Source organism: Balearica regulorum, chromosome Z (assembly GCF_011004875.1).
Source record: "Balearica regulorum gibbericeps isolate bBalReg1 chromosome Z, bBalReg1.pri, whole genome shotgun sequence".
Lineage (NCBI taxonomy): Eukaryota > Metazoa > Chordata > Aves > Gruiformes > Gruidae > Balearica > Balearica regulorum.
In genome coordinates this window covers 20389698-20402449 of record NC_046220.1, presented here as the reverse complement: position 1 = coordinate 20402449, position 12752 = coordinate 20389698, and the positions used below count along the sequence as shown (strand labels likewise).

The 12752-nt window shown below is 43.8% G+C and overlaps 1 protein-coding gene across 4 annotated transcripts in view; it reads right to left on the bottom strand.

The window, feature by feature from the left end:
- Window positions 1–10245, bottom strand: part of SNCAIP (synuclein alpha interacting protein) — a 93678-nt gene extending 83433 nt beyond the window's left edge. Inside the window, exon 1 of one of the 4 annotated variants that reach the window (XM_075739812.1) lies at window positions 10127–10245. The gene's annotated coding sequence lies outside the window, so the exon portion shown is untranslated. Of the gene's footprint in view, window positions 1–9851; window positions 9998–10126 lie in introns of those variants that run through there. The other 3 variants (XM_075739815.1, XM_075739811.1, XM_075739814.1) reach the window with 3 other exon arrangements.
- Window positions 10246–12752: the final 2507 nt, after the last annotated feature.

Below are 12752 nucleotides of genomic sequence, written 5' to 3'. Positions count from 1 at the left end.
ATCACCACTGTCTGGGCCTGGCCATTCAGCCAGTTTTCAATCTATCTCATTGTCTGCTCACCCAGACCACAAATCAATAGTTTCTCTGTGAGGATCTTATGGGAGACAGTGTCAAAGGCCTCACTGAAGCCTAGGTAGACAATATCCACTGTTCCTCCCTCATGTACTAGACATTTCATCATAGAAGTTTATTGAGTCAGTCAGGCATGACCTCCCCCCAATGCTGACTACTCCTGATGATTTTCTTGACTTTCATGTGCCTGGAAATGGTTTCCAGGAATAGCTGCTCCAGTAGCTTCTCAGAAATTGAGGTGAGGTTGACCAGCCTGTAGTTCCCTGGGTCATCCTTCTTGCCCTTCTTGAAGATAGGGGTTACATTTGCTTTCCTTTCATCTTCAGGGACTTCTCTCAGTCATCATGGTTGATCAAAGATTACTGAGAGTGGCCTCACAATGATATCTGTCAGCTCCCTCAGTACTCATGGGTGCATCCTGTCAAGGCCCATGGATTTACATATGCCCAGGTTGCTGAAATATTCCCCAACCTGATCCTCTTCCACCAAGGGTACATCATCCTTGCTCCAACCTTTCCCCTCTGAAGGCCAGTCTTGCTAGTCAAAACTGAGGCAAAGGCGGCACTCAGTACTTCCACTTTTTCTGTGTTCTGTCTAACCACATTCCCCATCTCATTTCTACCTATCTCTGAGCACCATGCAACCTGTCAAAAGGGGAAGAGTGAGGACAGCATGAAGTGGCACAGTAAACTCTACTTCTCCCATTTTTTAATTTCAAAGCACCTGACGTCATAACAGTCACAAATCTTTTAAGTATTCATGTAATTTCCAACTATGGCTCCTTTTTTTTTCCAAGTCAAAACAAGACTCAGAATTCTCCACTTGCATCTTGTACTCCATGCGGTGAACCAAGGTTGTTCTTTTTCCTCAGAAGGGTGTCAAGGACAGTCATAAGAAATACTTTTTTTTAAAGAAATGTTTAAGGAAAGATGAGGGAATATTTCATTTATTTTCAGTTCAACCATTTATCTAGAAACATTTTTTTTTCTTGGCATATAAGTAAGCTGCAACATTCCACAAGGCTGAAAAGCTCAGCTTCAAGCTTCACCTTACTCCTCTACAGTGTCTCGTCTCACAGAAACATATGCCTTGTTAGAGTCTATTTTGTATTCCTCTTTGTTTGACAGTACTCGTTTTTATGTGAAATGGTTTTGTAGTATGAAAAAAATTTGCATTAATTCATTTTTTTATGTCCTAACTTCAATTTCCAAGCCATGTTTTCTCCTTTGTCTTTGTTAAATAGCATGAAAATTGCACAGTAAGAGAATTGGATAATTGACAGATCTTTCCAGACTATATCCTTAGATACATATAAATTTTGCTGTTTTCTGTCATTTTGTTCGTTTGTTTGTTTAGTGAGGAAAGGAAAGTCTATTTCTGAATAAAAAATACTAAAATCTGATGTGTACACTTCCTGTTGTCATCAAACTTTACTCTTACCAACATGGTACCTTAATTAGAAGAACACTTCATTGACAAGACTGTGGAGTAACTTAACAATTAATCTGACTGACAAAGCAAAAAGTACCCTTATTGCATTAAAAAACCCCAACAACAACAAGAAATTCTTAGCAGTACAGGGCTTTTCTTTGAAATGTTCAAAATCCATACACATTACTTCTCTCAAAAATAAAGTCACAAGTTGGACTGTCTTTTATATATGACAACCACCTTATTGTCATTGCTGGTATTTTTCACAAAATTTTTCACATAATTGTGCTCTAGATTAAATGCTTTCGTAAAAAAACATTTAAAAATGCTAACTTTCTAACATTGCTCCATCAGCCTGGTCTCTCATCTGGATTTTAACACTTGCAAAAACCTGTGGCCTGGGTCTGGAGGTTCTTTAAGGCTGACCTTAATAATCAAACTTGGAATAGAGACTATAAAATGAATTTTTGGAGTAGAAAATTGTCATAAGTCTCTCCTACACTCTGTTGCCTTTTCTGTAATTCCTTATAGGGGGGAATTAAACTGTGAAATAAACAACTAAACTCAGTGGAAAACTAGAGTGTCTCAGTACAAAGAAGAAGGGATGCACCCCCAGATGCAGAGCATCCACCCACAATGCTATAGGGAAGCAGTGGGCATGCAATCATGAATTTATGTCAGCATGTGTAGGAGTACCCATGGTAGTGCTAATCTAGATAGCACAGTTAAAAATAGCAGTGAAGACAGATGAAAGCAGACTTCAGCATGGCTTAACAATCTGTCCAGAAGGGTTGGACAGCCCTCTCTTAAGTCTAAGCTGGCATGTCTTCACATCACATATAGATTAAAGCTAGTATAGATCTATCTGCATGTCCTGCACATTACTCGACTGCCATGTAGACACATCCAGAAATAGTGCTACTGTAGATATGTTCATCTAAAAACTGCATTTGCAAAAAGCAAAGTCTGGGAACACATCCTAAAGCATATGGGACCTGACGAGGAACACATGCTGGAGAGAGTGTCCATTTTGCTAAATTGTATCAGCTGGGCCAATTCCTTCCCCTAGACAACCCACTGCCCTTGTACTCCTGGAGGACACCATAACATGTGCTGGTCAGCCTTTCCTCTGGGGATTCACAGGGTCAGGCCGGATTAACCTGATCCTTCAGGTACAGCAACTCACCTACCTTTACTCTGTAATGAAGAGACACTGTTACACTGTACAGGCAGCTAGAGGCAACTGTGTTACATGTAAATGGCACTCATTCATCTTCAAAAAGTACTAATGTAGGATGCCACAACCCCAACCTAAGGAGGTATTTTAGTCATCTACAGTTTCAAGGCCACTTATTTCAGAAGAACATCAAGGTTCCAACAATATCTTCATCCACTACTCCTGCTAACAGGCGCAGAACTTACTGCAATGCAGAAACCCAGCAGCTGATAAAGTCCTTCAAATTCAGGACCTCCTACCCTCAAAGGGTGGTTTGTTGTACAGCTGCAACACTACATCCTCTACTAGCTATAAGCTACAAACTGCTACAAAACACTACATCCTCTCAAGGATGGCTTACTACCATTTGTCCAGCAAGTGACCAAAGGCATTTATGCATAAGTGCTTAAACTGACTGCGTAACGAATGATTCACTCCAGGGAGATTTGGTGTGCATTTTGCTAAATCACAACCAGAAGACAAGAAGGAATGCAGTTCTTCAGCACGCTTAGCAGCCTTATGAGGAGAAAATAAAGACAAACAAGCGGGTTTTCACTCAGACAATTAACGTTCTGGTAGGAATCGGATCACAGCATCAGGATTACATACAAAGTTACCACGGGAAGAAGTGAGCTAGTGAAATAAAGTTCTGAGCGCAAGGATAAAAATTCCATGCTGCTGCCCATCTCTCTGAGGAAACCCTGAGCATGTGCACAGTCGTGCTCCACTGAGCTGTCTGGACCTGGGCCTCTCCGCACATGACCACAGCTACACCTCCAGACACTCTCAGGCAGTGCTGTTCCAGCCATTTCATCTCAGATCTCGTTTGTGGGGTGCTTTAATAGGAAGTGCAGAGAGGCAATGGTTAACTCCTCCACATTGAGAGCATCACAGTAAAGAGCAGAAATACAATTTCCATTATGCTGGTTGCTAAAGTGCTTCATATATGACCCACTAGAATAACTGTAAGGAGGTGGGAGAGAATTTAATTGCTCTCTCTGTCCAGTCTTTGAAAATGACAGCTCAAGTTGCAAAGTATGGTGTGAAAAACCTACTCATTAGACTGACGTAATCAATGCTTTTCAAGCACTACAGAGCAGCTGAGATAACTGCTAAATTTGTGTCATACATATCAGCAGCAGGTTCACAATGTTGAACAATAAGTAATGATTTTTTATTAATATCTCAGATATTGGTGCTCCCAAAACTCTTTCCCAAGAATTGTTGTATTGAGCTAATTCTAAACAAAGGCTTCCTGAACCTAGAATTAAGGGTCAACTTATCACCAAAACCAGTATCATTACCATTTATCAAAGATACAACTTGGTAAACTAACACAAACATTAACATATTGAACTACATGCATATTACATACAACTCCAACATTCATTTTTGGAACTGCATCATGTGCTCTGTAACAGTATATCACAAATCTGGTTCTCTTTTAACTTGCTTTGCCAGCATTTTTTTCCAAGATCTAGCCTGTTCAATCATAACAGTAATTACTGTTATCATAATTATACTTCAAAAGGTAGTCCTCCTTTTCCTATGTAAAACTTAAGATGCCAGACACAAATAACTAATACAAGGATGTATACAGAATATAAACAACCTCAGCCTCCTGAAAATTATGCTATCAAATTGCTTTAAGCAAATATCACATCAAGATGTTGTATAATGTATCATATTCAAAGGGACAGTGAAAAGCTGAATCTTCCTTTTTCTAAGCTGTTGCTTGTTCCATGGGGTACATTGCTTCCCTCCATTCACATCGACCACAAGGATGCCCATTAACTTAAACACGAACAATGTTAAGTCAAGGACCTGGGTAACTATGATTCTGCAGATATGAAGTGAAAAGCATTGGTGGAGTTCAAGATTACAGTATTTATTCAAAGTTGCTTACATTTAGCCACCATAAATTCCTTTAACTCTAATTTAAAATCTGCTTTAGGTTAATGAAAAGCGACTAATTAACAATGCAAATATAACTCCATTTCCTGGTGATTCCATTGTGTAACTCAAGGTAACTTTTTGCCCTTGTCCTAGCAACAGGCACAAATACTGTGCTTTATCCAGTGCTCAACACATAAGTTTCTGAAATGATAATATCCTAGGATTTAGCATAATTGCGGCACGTACTTTAAGACTATCTGAATGTACAAGAGGAGAAATGAGTAAACCTAGTCTAGTCACATGAGAAGTGTGGGTCAAAGAATACAACAGGAAGCTTATTTACCTTGCTTGCACTCTTCTTCTGTGCACGCCATACTTCCCAGTTTTGTTTTGCTTTATTTTGTTTGTTTGTTTTAAAAAACATCTTGGACACAGCATTTACAAATATTAAAATAACTCTCTCATCATGCTGACAACTTCAATATTTAAAATCTGAGCCAATTCAAAAGCAATTTTTGGGCTTTTCATAAATTTACTACTGTGACTCAACTGGAACTGACAGTGCACCATACAAAAGGCAGAATATTTACAGTCGTGTTTTAGTAAAAGAGAACATGAGATATGTACATCGATGTATAAACATGCCAGCAGTTATATGTTGTTAGTCTGGACAGTTAAAGATATTTCCTATTTCTTAAGAAAAATGACAGTCAGTATGGCCAAATCCTGCAAAACTACATGGATGAATAACCAGCAGAGCAGTATAGCTTCAAATCATAATCATGTGCATAACACTGTCATGCACATGTGAGAAAGCTATGCAGCACAGCCTGACTTTTACTCACAGATGTAAACAAGTTTGCTAAAATGGGGGGGGTTGAAGGGAAGCGTTAAGTTCCTGGTTAGAATTTAATTTTAAATGGTAAGTTCCAGATTGATACAGTAACAATAAAACAGATGGAGGGGGAGGGGGGAGCATTTATACACAAGGAGAGGTCATGTAATACACTGTATTGAATTTAAAAGATAAGTGAGACAATGCCTTTTTTCTCTGGTATAAACAAAGAAAAATAATGCCAGCAGTTCAACTGCAAACAAGTACTGGGGAGGAAACGGAACTGCAAAGGAAATGCTCAGAGCAAATCTTACAAACCTAACGCTACATTTTAACCAGAAAAATACATTTTCAAGCAATACTCAGTAATTCTTCATTAAGTGCAAATCAACCACATTCATATTCAACATAAGCTCTTCTAAACGCTCCTTAACATACAACAAAATATACCTAATGAAGGATTGCCTCAACTGCCAAAGTATGACAGCTGAATTGTACTTCTCTTTGATACCTCTAAGACCTTCAGACCTCTGAATCACTTGGAGCTTTATCTTAGAAGATGAAATTAGTTTCACCTTAGACAGGTAAGCAGCAGGTGATATTTCTACCACAATAATGAATTATTTTTTTTTCCCTCATTAAAAAAACTCTCTTGAGACCTCAAATCAATCAGATATCTGATGCATATGTTCTATTTTCTTGTTTCCAATGGTTCCACTGTGCATATAAATCTATCGTACAACCACATTTGCATTTAAAGAGAAATTCCCTTGTGTTTACTATGCACCTGCTCCATGTAAGCCTATCTTCTCTGCCTCCTTTGAGAAACAGGCATATCTGCCAGAAAAAGAGAAAGCACAGACACAGCACTCCTCCAAGTCTTCTTGCCAATTATCTAAGCATTATTTTCTTTAGTTTAGTTATGGTCCTAGTCTGACAACAGTTAACAAGAACAACTACTTGCGCTTCTGAAATCCAATACTTCTCAAGGCTTTTTAACATATTTTTCATCTTGACAGTGAACATATACATTTCAACTGTACAAAATCACTGTATTTTCTAATATTTTCTATTCATTGTACAGTAAAGCATTGGCAAAATGGTTCCTTACAAAGACTTTCACCTGAAAAATACAAACTTTTCTTTATTCTACTTAGCATTAATTAACATGGCTGCATAAGGAAGTATAAGAATATTATCCTGACATTTTACCTTCAACTGTAACCTGAAACAGATGTAGGTTTTTTCTAATAAAACTGAAATAAAAATTGTAATTTTTTTTCCCCTCTCTTCATCTCCTTGCTCCTGTAGCCATGCTAGTGATTCACAGGTGGTTTCTGGAGCTTCATACAGGCAATCAGAGACAGAGAGGGGTGAAAATAGAGCTCTGCTGCACATCCCATCAAGCCAGCTGAAACGTTTGAAAGCCAAGTGAGGGAAGATAACATGCTGCATCCCACAAAGGCTGCTGGAACTACCGGTCTTTGTGCCTGTGAGGTGCAGGATGCTGATACCAACATTGCCACTCCATGCATACATGACATCAAATGATGCCACAACTTTGAGTACGAGCATCCCTGCATTATTGCCAATGTGAGTTTTGTGCTGCTCTTTGTGACAGTCAGGTCCTTTCCCCACCAGGCTGCCTCTGTCTCTGTGCTCCTCTTTCTTGCTGGCATCTCATCACAGTGTGGAGGCAGTGCTACCCACGTCTCTATTTCAGAGGACAGAAACTAGAGTGGAAAGCAGGGCTGTCATGCTTTTTCCTTCCTGGCTGTAATCAGGCAAGTGTCCAAGCAGGATGGAGCTGCTGTGGGAGCAGACACAACAGGGGCCTGGGATGTCCTGGAAGAGGACTATGCAAGGAGGAGAGCTGTACCAGTGCAGGTGGTATGGTAGCCACAAGTACTTACTTCTCTAAAGTGCATGTGGGAAGAAGAGGTGACTTCTTGCACCTACGGAGTTCGTATGGGAAGAGGTTTCAGCTCCCAGCAAAACTGGTCAATTGAGAAGCAGAGGGACAGTGAGAGACACTTTTTAGTTTCTTGAAGCTCTGCTGATGCCTTGTCAAAAATGGTTACAAAATAGGTAGATATTTGGGATTATGGTTTTCCAATCATGGGGGGGGGGAACCCAGAAAAAAACCAAACCGCAAAGTGACCTATCATTTATTCACAGTACTCAGGAGAGAGACTGCACCTCCAAAGGTACCACTCTGTCACCCTGTTCAACCGTCTATCTTTCACATGTGGCTCCTTGTAAACTCAGAAGCTGGCCGCAAAGAAATCACATCATACTTGCCACGTCGCTGACATTAGATAAAAAAACATTAAGAAGAGGAGCAGTTTCTATCTAATATAATTTACTCTCTTCTATAAGGACTTCCTCACCTAAAAGATTGCCCATGTCCTTATGCCAAAATGCCACTGGAAGTATTTTGAGTAGCCCATGGTGGGCTACTCATTCAAACAAGGAAGTGTTTTAGCAGACTGGTCCCTTGCAGGCTCCTCAAATTTGGAGATAACTCCGATATAATTCCATTTTACCCACTTTTCCAGCAAGCTACAAGCCACAGTTTCTTTCTGCTGCACATTGAGTCAATGACACAGACCAGAAATCACAAAGATCTGAAAAATGACTGAATTGCTGGTTTAAGACACCGTTAGTGACTGAGCGAAGTGGAACAGTCCATTGGCGTAAGTCAGTCTTTGCCACATGAAAACGTGCAGAAAAGAAACATTACAAAGGGACCCTTTTCACATCAGGCACGGGTGCTATGCCTCTGTGTTAACTGAAGGAGTTATCTAAAAGAAAAGTTACTATACAATTTTAAAACCTTAACTAGAGTTGTAAGGTAAGTTTCTTCTTGACAACTGGACAGTCAAATTCTAATTGTTTTATTCACATGAAAACCTCTTCTCACTGCATTTGAACTCCCTCTAGAGTGATCCCTCAAGCCTGCTCTCAAGACCAGATTTCCAGCTTAGATGCAAAATCTTCAAAATATGGCTCCAGTATGGCACCTGGCATACTCAACAGGCTTAGCAGTACAAAGAGAGAAGTGGCTTATCATGTTCACTGGGCAGCCCATGAGCTAGCTGCAGAGGATTTTAGGGTGAAGAAGCTCTTGTTTATGGGTGGTAGAAGGGCAACAGGTCATATTATTTATGGGTCTTTGGGAGTACATGCAGTACATATACCTACTGAATTCAGTAAGGGCAGGACACTGTGAAAGTCTGCTACATCATGCTGTGTAAGGCTTAAATATGTACACATTGTTCAACATAATTCCTGGCTGCAGGATCAGAGCTATTTGCACAAGACATAAAGTCATTTTGATTTTCCAGTGCTACAATTGTATTCCTTTCTTCAGCCATTTAAATATCACAAAAGGGTCAAACAATCAAGTAATTTGTTTCAGAATATTTTTTTAATAAACTTTTTTCGTTATCTTTTGTGGTTGGATCACTGAGATGTACAACAAGATTTTCTATGGAACCATAGGAACTAGCAGTTTTTTGGTGGGCTTTGGGGTGGGGGGGGGTGGCTTTTTGAGAAGCAGTTGTGACTGCTTAATATCTCTCTAAGAGCTGTGGCTTAAAGCCAGCCATTGAAAATGCCATGAGGTGATAACACTGACAATGAAGACTGAGACTATTTAGGAGCTGGTTTGTATCCAGTACCATCAGGACCTGATCCTTGAGCTCTTCTTCATATAAATTTCATTTGCTTGCACAAAAACGCTGATACGGGTATGAAAACGGTTTGATCCCTGGTGCTGCAAAAACACGATCTTGGACTGACCAAGGCGCAGTTTTTCTATTAGACAACTTTGCATTTGCTTTCCCACAGTTACAAACATGCAAGTCCTACTTGATTTTCTTCCAGATGTAGGTATGCCCCGGTGGGACAGGAGGGTGCTGAAGGCTGCGTCCCGGCCAGGGACGCCCGGCTCCGAGCAGAGCAGAAGCAGATTTGCGTCGGCTTCGGGTGTCAGAGGGTTTCAATGCGCTACAAGGGATTTTGCAGCGGCACTTCGCAGAGCTGACATCACGTATGTGCTCAGACCCAACAAACCCCCCCCGCGTTCAGCCCTGATTTCATGCGGAAAGCACTTCCCCGGGGCGGGCTGGCGGGGGCCGGGGCGCGTCCCCCCACCCCGCTCCCGCCCCCCTCGTCGCCTCTCCCGCCGCCCAGGCACCCCCACTCCCGCACCGCCCGGGCACAGCACGGCGGGGGACAGCCCGCAGCCACGTCGGGCGCCCCCAGCGCTACCCGCACCCCCTGTATCCCCCCGCGGGGGACCCCGGCCCGGCTCCGCGCCCCGCTCCCGCCGCCCCGGGGGACTCCGTCGTCGTCGGCAACAAAGCCCCCCGCCCGCTCCGCTCCGCTTGCCTCACCTCCCTTCGCTCCGCTCGGCCGCGGTTGTTCCACGGCAGCCGCGGGGTGATGGAGACGGGGGAAGGACCCAGGTGCCGCCTCTCGGCTGCCGCCCCCCGCCACTCCCCGCCGGTGCAGGCAGGGCTCCGGCAGCTGCCCGGCTCCCGCTGCCCCGCCCTCCGCCCCTGCCCTTCCACCGGCCGGGAGGAGGGAGGGAGGAACAGAGCGGGGGCGGCCCAGCCGCACGCCCGGCTCTCCGGCCGCCCGGCGGCGCGCTCCCGGGGACGGCACTCACCCGCCCCGCCGCGCCCGCGCCTCCTCCCGCCGCCGCAGCGGAGGCCTGCTGCGTCACAATGCCGCCGCGCCCGTGCCGCGCTCCGCGGTCTCGGGGCGCGGGGGGCGCTGCCACGTGACCGGCGGCGTGGGGAGGGGGGTGTGGGCGGTACCGGCGGCGCCCCCCCCCCCGGGGCGGGGGGAGAGGCCCCCGCGAGGCGGGTTCGGGGCCGCGGCTGCCGGCGCGGGATGGCCGGGGCGCCGCACCCCGCCGCGGAGGCAGCCCTGCCCCGCCGGGAGCCCCGGGGCGAGCTCCCGCCCCGCGGCCGGCGGTGGGTGCCTCCTCCCGCCCCGCGGCTTGCTGGCAGCGCTCCACGCGGGTTTTACGCACGTGTAAAGCGATGCCCGCGGCATCGGAAAATGCTGCGCCGTCGAGTCCAATGCTAAGCGCGTGGCACTGTGCTGCACTAAAAATACCTGAAAATATTGAGTTCAATCCGCTCACATCTGTTTGAAATAAAAACTTGGTGGGTCGGGGAGTGGGGGCGGGTTGGCCTGCTATAAAACCTGGAAAGCGTCGCTGCTTCCCTCTGGTTCACGCGTGTGGAGCCGGTGGCACCCCTGAACACCTTCCCACTGAGCGACTCTCACCTGCCTTGGCCAAAATCCTGTGTTCCCTCTTACACTGCCGCGCGTCAGCGGAGCCGCCAAGGGTGCTCCCGCAGCAGCCGCTCTGCGCGCTCGGCGAGCCCGCCCGAAACCCGCCGGCTGTTCCTCAGACGCCTGCAGGAAAGGAGCCCTCCTAACGGGTCGCGCCGAGTCACACCCTGCCACCGGGCATCTGATGGCAACGGGAGAACAGCAGAAAAGTGAACCTTTGGCTGTTGTTGGTTTTTTGTGTTTTTTTTTTTTTTTTTTTTCCCTTGTGATGTAGCCTGTTCTGTGTCCTGCGCTTTCACAGCATTAGCAGGGATTTTTTTTTCCCCTTACTTTTCGTAGGCACATTTTCCATCCTGTCTCTCAAATGTATCCCTTTATGTACCTTTCCATGTCCCCCTGCTTTTGTGTGCTTTTATATTTCAAACACCAAACTTAGATTTTATTATCTCTGATGAGTAAACACTGCAAAAGCCCAAAAGATGCATGTAGGAAATTAAAGTGAATCTATGCTAGTTTGGCATTTGGAAAACTGTTGCCTGCAGAACACATCGAGCACACTCAGCAGTACCGCAAGTATGCTCACATCAGTCAGCTCGCAGCACTGCTCTGGACGAGTATCTCTGGAAACGGGGAAAACAGTTCAGTCTCCAGCTCAGTGGGTCTCTGTCTTTCCTAGAGGGATTTCTAGTGAAAGTGCTAATCAAAGTGTGGCTACTGGACATGAAAAAACCTCATTCCACTTAATCCTGAGACACAGTCATCAGACAGTAACAACCTTGGAAGCTTTTCATCTGAACACAGCGACTTGGAGATGAAAGGAAATACAGTTTTCTGTGATATGCTCCTTGAGCTATCTCTGTGCTGCAGCATCATGCATTTTCAAATATTTTGCAGTTCATTTGACATACTTGCCCAGAAGTGGAAAGCTGTTATATTTATTTCTTCTTAAACGGCATTTTTAAGATGTGTGAAAAATAAGCTTGAATATGAATTACAGTGAACTCTAATCTTCATGTACAAGGCCAACTACATGGAGCAATAGTATCTTAACCACCTTAAAAATGTGCTGATTGGGGGGGGGGGCAGGGGGGAAAGGTTTACTTTGGAAACGTCTTTTGCTTTTATGTCATTCGCTTTTATGAAAGGGCATATTTGGACACTGCACACTTCACACTTGTACATATATGGAGATTAAGTAACCATTTGGGGTATTTGTAATGTATTTGATTAGGTGGTTTTATACAGGAATGTTGGTCAGCTGTGTGTGATTAAATGGTTTGAAAGGAATGCAGGTCAGCTCCAGAACACAATGTCATATAGGAGTATGGCCTGCTTGACGAACAGCGTTGATGAAAAACCAAGACCAAAAAAATCTTATTTTAATTTAGAGGCTATAAATACCATCCAAATGCAAATACATCTTGTAAGATAAGAGCTTGCCAAGTGTCTTTGTGTGTGTTATATATGATAGTATCTCAATTAGAGCTGATAACTCTGTTTATATATCTACTTCTGAACTCATTGCTGGAAACATTGTTTGAATAAGAAGTGCTGATTAGGCTATGTGGCTATACAAAAACTAAATTATGATCTACAACTTCAGTTCTTGTAAGAATTTCAGGATGAATTTTTACTGCCAGTTACATGGCAACATAACTCTTTTTTGTCACAGAACACTTGCTCTCTTCTTACTGTGTGTGCAGATACAAAATTTTGCTGAAATAGAAACAACTTCTCATTGGTAATCCTATTCCCAATGGAGTAAAGTGGTTTGAAAATGTGTTGCGCATTGTTTTTCTAGTGTGTTTCTCCAAGATCATTTAATGATTTGTTGAACCTCAGCATTACTACTTGATGAAGCCGAGGCTGGTATTTGCATCAGAGCTGCACACTGTAGAGTTGGAGGCACATGGGAAAAGACAGATATTCTGTGGGTTAGCAGCATTTGCAAAACTGAATTCTGTGGCCCCCATGAAGGACCCATGGCA